The sequence below is a fragment of the Bactrocera neohumeralis genome, unplaced genomic scaffold, assembly GCF_024586455.1.
Source record: "Bactrocera neohumeralis isolate Rockhampton unplaced genomic scaffold, APGP_CSIRO_Bneo_wtdbg2-racon-allhic-juicebox.fasta_v2 cluster10, whole genome shotgun sequence".
NCBI lineage: Eukaryota > Metazoa > Arthropoda > Insecta > Diptera > Tephritidae > Bactrocera > Bactrocera neohumeralis.
In genome coordinates this window covers 7,710,413-7,717,499 of record NW_026089623.1, presented here as the reverse complement: position 1 = coordinate 7,717,499, position 7,087 = coordinate 7,710,413, and the positions used below count along the sequence as shown (strand labels likewise).

At 37.1% G+C, this 7,087-nt stretch overlaps 1 long non-coding RNA gene across 2 annotated transcripts in view; it reads left to right on the top strand.

The window, feature by feature from the left end:
• Nucleotides 1-633: 633 nt before the first annotated feature.
• LOC126765118 (uncharacterized) overlaps nucleotides 634-7,087 on the top strand; it is a 48,971-nt gene continuing 42,517 nt past the window's right edge. For both annotated transcript variants that reach the window (XR_007668268.1, XR_007668267.1), the window contains exon 1: nucleotides 634-1,443. This is a non-coding gene — a long non-coding RNA (uncharacterized LOC126765118). The remainder of the gene's footprint in view (nucleotides 1,444-7,087) is intronic.

Genomic DNA, 7,087 nt, shown 5'->3' with positions numbered 1-7,087 from the left:
GGTAGAGCTTTGAACAATTTCACATTTTATATGTTAGTTAGATCACCGCTGCCCATTGTCTTTCACAAAAGTAGAAATGGTTTGAACTAGCGACAGCGAGAAATGCAATCTTTCTGCCGTGAAGTCGTGCTCTCCTCTAAATAACTGTCCCCGTTAGAACGTGTTAATTTTTGACAGATGCTGCCTGTCGCTTGTCGCCATATATGTACATAGGTGTTCCATGCATTATATGCTCTCATCTAGTATGCTATTGCTGCAAGACGGATATCTGTTAGCAATTTATTACTTTTCACGCACGATTCCGATTACTTTGGCAGTCGGGTAAAAAATACGAATTTCGGTATAAATGGGGTATGTGCTGATAGGGGAGCTTCTCCAGAGAAGGAATGTACTAAAATAATGTTGCTAACCTTATATTTTTTTAAAATATTCCCACGAATTGCAGATATTTCTTCTTGGTGCACCGGCCCAACAACAAACACAAACAGAAAATTATTTGCAATGGCTGTGAAATATGTCAGACCAAAACCCATGTTTATTCTCGTTCAATGACACGTAAAAAAAATATTGCAACCCTGTGCTAGCTGTCATTTTACTTAAATACATATTTTGACGTTAAATTGTTGAGAGAGGTAAATTTTAAATAGATTTATAATTTCTATTTAAATTATAAAGATTTGTGTAAGCGATGGCAGCTCTGTTGCCCAACAAGTGTCAGATGAAATGAAGCAAGTGGCAGCAACCAAAAGGGCACAGTCAAAAAACAACAGTCAGCGAGTGAACAACGTAAAATAGCGAGTACGCAGTGTTTGAGAACGTTTTATATAAAAATGCATAAACTGTCATATTTTCATATATTTTAATAAAGTTCTATATTTTAATTGTTTGACTGTCAACTATAACGGCACCTGCAGATATATAGTATACTATATAAACGATACATAAGTATCGGTTTTATGGATGGCGATTAGTGATTTGAAGGTGGAACAACTAAAGAGGTTGCTACGGGAAATGCAATGCATCGAGGATTATTTCATAAATCTCGGAAGGCTAAGTGAGCCACAAGTATATCAACCAAGCAAGCGAGACAACAATAATTGAAACAAAATAATTGAAACGCTACAGTTGCAACGCACCTGGACATTTCTCCAACAAATGTCCATTGCCGCAGAAACGACATCGCTGTACAACGTGTAACAAAGTTCATCCAAACCGAGGAAATTGTGAGAAGACGACAGCAGCGTTACGACGACTTGGTGCAACCAAACTTGACGAATGTTTCAAGAAATTAGTCTACATAAAAGCGCAACCGTTGTTTTGTTGTATGTGGCACCTTTTTCGCACTCACCATATAATATAATTTCACCCAAATTGTTATTAAAAAGAGTTCGTTTACACTTCACTTCAAGTGGTTATTAGCTTCGAAATTTATTATTCCACAAGGTATGAAATATATGTAGAATCTATATAATATATTGAATTAAGCAAGCGAAAGGATTTAAAATTTATTTATGAACATATCTAAATATATATAAATAAAAATGAATACCAAAAATGTATGTACGCGCATAACTCAATAACGCCTGGACCAATTTGGCCAATTCTTTTTCTTAAATGTTTGTTGAAGTTCAAGGATGGTTTTTACGGCGAGAAAAATTCGAATAGTTTCCGGAAAACCCCTGAAAACAGCCCTTTTCTTTTCCCCATACAAACGTTACAATAAATATGAATGTTTGTTTGTTAGTAACACTAAGAGAACGGTTGAACCAATCTTAATCAAATTTTTAATGGTTGTTTGTTGTGGATCGGGAAAGGTTTAGAAACAAAATACCTTATACTTTGCATGAGGAGAAGTCAGAAAATTGGACAATTCCAAAAAGTAACATTTTCCATACACATTTTTTTCAATTTTTGTTTGTTTTGTTTTTCAATATTTTGATTTGTAAATTATTTGAATCGTTCAATTACGGTCGCTTACTTTTTTATTCCGGCTATCCAAAGGAAAAATTATTCAGTGAAAACTTTATATATGTTTGAGACGATGTGATCAATTACAGATTGAAATTTGTTACGAAGCCACGAAGAGGTGGCGATAATATTGGTCGGCGTTCTTTTTGCCATCAACGTATGGCAGCCCAAAGAAAGGCAAGAAGTACTCCCAAAATGCGATGACATACGTGCGGAATTATGGATCGCTGTCAATCAGCTAGCGATCGTAACGATATCACAGCACGACTTCTTAAACAATAGCTGCGATGTTTGATGGTCTTTATCTTGAAGCAACCTATGGTATATATGATGCTGCTAGATGCTGAATGTGTTCTGTTGAGTAGCAAAAAAGAGGTTTGCCGCACGCACACATTCTTCTTTGGATACGGATGGTGATTACACCAGATCAAATTGATGAAATCATTTCAGCGGAAATTCCTGATTCAGAGATAGATCCAGAATTATACGAAGTGGTGAAAACCAATATGATTCATGGACCTTGCGAACCTTACAATCCCACTTTGGTTTGTATGTTTGACAATAAATGCACGAAACACTACTCATGTGCTTTTCTTTCGGAAACGGGAATGGGAAATGATGGATATTAACTGTATCGGCGTCACTCACCAGACGACAATGGCAGAACATTTAGCATTTAGAGGCGTGAATATCGACGTTAACAACACATCGAAGTTGACAACACATGGGTCGTACCATATTCGCCCCTTTTGTTTAATTCACATTCAAAACTCATGTCAATGTTGAATATTGCAGATTGGTGTAATCGATCAAATACGTTTGCAAGTGCGTCACCAAAGAAAGCAACATAGCGGTTATTGGCCTTGAACGATATGAGATCAGCAGTATCAAATGGGTCGATATGTGAACTGCAATAAAGCGCTTTGTAGGATATTTACTTTTGCAATTCATGAAAGTTTTCCGACTGTTTTGCGTCTCGCGGTTCAACTTCATTTAAGTCATCGCGTATTGTGAATGGTACAGTGTGTGCAACATTTTGAGAAGCATGCCAGCAGTAGCATTTGCTGGAACATGATAATCACTGGAAACAGACGAAGGACAATGCGATAGTACTTCGCATGCCACTGAAGTTCGCATACTTTTCGCGAAGATCATTTCGACATATCAGCCTTTAAATTCGCGTTAATTATGGGATACGAAAAAATGACATTGCCGATGACATTTTACATTGTATTCGCTAAGAATTGGAAATGGGCAAATTTCGGTTGATACTTCCAGTGGTTTGATATCAATTTCACCTCCCTTTTGTCAATTCACTTCAACGGAAGATGAACTCATCACGAATGTTTATCCGAACATTGGCCAAATTATCGTAACTGCGATAGCTTGAGTGCACGAGCAATTTTAGCTGCCAAAATTACCGATGTTAGTGATTTAAACTGGAAGATTCAAAGTCAAGTTCCGGGAGGTTTGCGCTCATATAAATCGATCGATCGTCTTGACAAGCAAGACGAAACCGTAAATTTTCCAGTGGAATATTGTAGATTCATTTGCCAAATTCACAATCCTACGAGAAGTCAAGAGTACCGCAACAAACCATATAATCCCGGTATTGCTAGAGATCACGAGCTATCTGGGAATGCCTGAACGTATTATATCCGACCGAGGAACGGCCTTTGATTCTCAACGCATTGCGGACGCCACGCGCTAACGGACAAACTGAACGAGCTAACCACGTCATCCCATCCATGCTATTACCTTCTACTGATGACGAAAGACAATGGGACGACAAATTACGTCAAATACAATGGAGTATTAATACCATCCCGAATAAAACCACAGGTTGTACACCATTCCGACTACTTTAAGTGTACATGCCACGAGACATCCTGCAGAATCAACTTATCCAGGCACTTCAAGACGATGAAGGTGACCTGATAAACGACACCGACCTACAACAACTACGAGTCGACACCGCACAACGAATAAACGACGTAAGAGCAGAAGCCAAGAAGCTATACGACGCAAAGCATAATCAACCGAAGACGTACAACGGAGCTGATCTCGTATTGACTGCAAACGAACCAATAAGCTCTGGTACATCACGTAAATTAGAACCACGATTCAGAGGACCGTTCATCATCACCAAAGTCCTACCAAATGATCGTTATGTAATTGAAGACTTACCTCATGCCGAATGAACACAACGTCAATACATAGCCGTATTTGCACCAGATCAACTTAAAACTTGGTGCATGTTACCCCCAGATGATCCAGACGACAAAGATGAGAACACCATGGGCGAGGGCGCCACATTGGGTCAGAAAAGCCGACTGTAAGCGATGGCAACTCTGTTGCCTAAGAAGTGTCAGATGAAATGAAGCAAGTGGCAGCAACCAAAAGGGCACAGTCAAAAAGCAACCGTCAGCGAGTGAACAACGTAAAATAGCGAGTACGCAGTGTTTGAGAACGTTTAAAAAAATGCATAAACTGTCATATTTTCATATATTTTAATAAAGTTCTATATTTTAATTGTTTGACTGTCAACTATAACGAGTGTACGTTTTTATACTCTCGCAACAAAGTTGCTAAGGAGAGTATTATAGTTTTGTTCACATAACGGTTGTTTGTAAGTCCTAAAACTAAAAGAGTCAGATATAGAGTTATATATACCAAAGTGATCAGGGTGACGAGTAGAGTTGAAATCTGGATGTCTCTGTCCGTCTGTCCGTCCGTCCGTCTGTCCGTCCGTCTGTCCGTGCAAGCTGTAACTTGAGTAAAAATTGAGATATCATGATGAAACTTGGTACACGTATTTCTTGGCTCCATAAGAAGGTTAAGTTCGAAGATGGGCAAAATTGGCCCACTTCCACGCCTACAAAATGGCGGAAACCGAAAACCTATAAAGTGTCATAACTAAGCCATAAATAAAGATATTAAAGTGAAATTTGGCACAAATGACCGGGGCATATTTGGACGTAACTTTTTTGGAAAAGTGGGCGTGGCCCCGCCCCCTACTAAGTTTTTTGTACATATCTCAGAAACTACTATAGCTATGTCAACCAAACTCTATAGAGTCGTTTTCTTTGGGCATTTCCATATACAGTTCAAAAATAGAAGAAATCGGATAATAACCACGCCCACCTCCCATACAAAGGTTATGTTGAAAATCACTAAAAGTGCGTTAACCGACTAACAAAAAACGTCAGAAACACTAAATTTTACGGAAGAAGTGGCAGAAGGAAGCTGCAACCAGGCTTTTTTTAAAAATTGAAAATGGGAGTGGCGCCGCCCACTTATGGACCAAAAACCATATCTCAGGAACTACTAGACCGATTTCAATGAAATTCAGTATATAATATTTTCATAACACCCTGATGACATGTACGAAATATGGGTGAAATCGGTTCACAACCACGCCTTCTTCCAATATAACGCTCTTTTGAATTCCATCTGATGCCTTCTCTGTATAATATATATGTACATTAGGAAATGAAAATACAATTCAATACTCAAAGTACACAAATTGATCTAATCTAATTAGTTTTACTGCAAAATAAAAAAATATGTAAATTATTATCACTTTATCATGCGAGAGTATAAAATGTTCGGTGACACCCGAACTTAGCCTTCCTTACTTGTGTTTGATTTGGTTTTGCTTTTAGCTTGGGGTCTATTTAAGTTTCCATTTTGGTCGTGCTTAATGTTCATAGTTTTGATTATTTTTTCTTCTAACCTTTCCGCAATTTCATATTGGGTAGTGAGAAAATCTTTCATTTGTTGCCACGTTGGGCATTTTTTCCGTGATGAGAGCGATTGCTCCCGTAGAAGTAACGACTTTTCTGGTATTGCGGCGGTGCAAAGGTTTACCAGAATTGGGTCCCAGCTGTCTGTGGGAATATTTTGTGTCGACAGAATCGACAAACAATTAGAAACAGTGGATTGTAGTCGTACAAATTCTTCACTTGTTTGCTTACAATTAAATGCTGTTCTACGTTTCTTGGTCTCATTTCAAAAGAATTACGTCACAATATGGCGCTATTGGGCAATTTGTTTTTGCAACAATTGTCACAGCCAAAACCGAAAAAACTAGCGGTAAGCTATTGTTGTAATCTTGTATTCTATCATTCTTGTTAGCAGAGCTGTCAGAGGTTTCCACTTAAGTTGCTATAGGTTTCTTAAGGCCCAATCGATGATTCTAATCGAATCTTTGGTGTTCATGCTATCGTTCATTCCTTTCTTATGCAAAGCTCTTAGCATTTCGTAATCTATACTAATATTATAAATAGGTAAGATTTGATTGTATGTTTTTTTGCATTGAATAGGCTCCGAATGTACTTGATCGATTTGAAATATTTTTTCACTGTTGGGAAGCTACACTATCAGTGGTCAACATAAACTATATACAATTTTCAAAAAAGTTAGGAATGCATACTAAAACTCCAATAACACTGATCAACAAACAGATTTTTTTCTGTGTAACAAAAAAAATTTTGGCTGATTTTATTAGGAATAAGGTCAAGTAGGGTAGAATTAGTAGTCTAAAATTTTAGATACGAATAGTTTTATTGTAATATGATTTTTTTACTTTTATTAAATGACAAATTATTTGAACAAAAATTAAATTATTAATAATGTTATAATATTAAAATAAATACTTTATTATGATTTTCTCCTGTATTTCGCCTCAAGAACGTCCCTCTGTAATCCCCAGCAATAACCCTCCAGCAAAGTTGGACTCCATTTTCCCTGGAATCGTTGGTCTTGGTGGAATCGGACATATTGCAGCCTAATGCTTTATAATTCTCTAGAAGTTCCTCAACAATAGTTTTATAGTCATTTGATCGGTGATTTCCAAGAAAATTTTCAGTGATTTTTATAAATTATTCCCAAGCTGGTTTTTCCAGATCATTTTTAAATATATCATCTTTCATCACTTGCCTGATTTGAGGACCTACAAACACGCCTTCTTTAATCTTGACGTCACTGATTTTAGGGAATTTTTCATTTAGATATTGAAATCAAGCGCCATTTTTATCCATTGCTTTTACAAAGCTTTTCATCGGACCAAGTTTTATATGGAGAGGTGATAAAAATATATCATCTGGTTGTACTAATA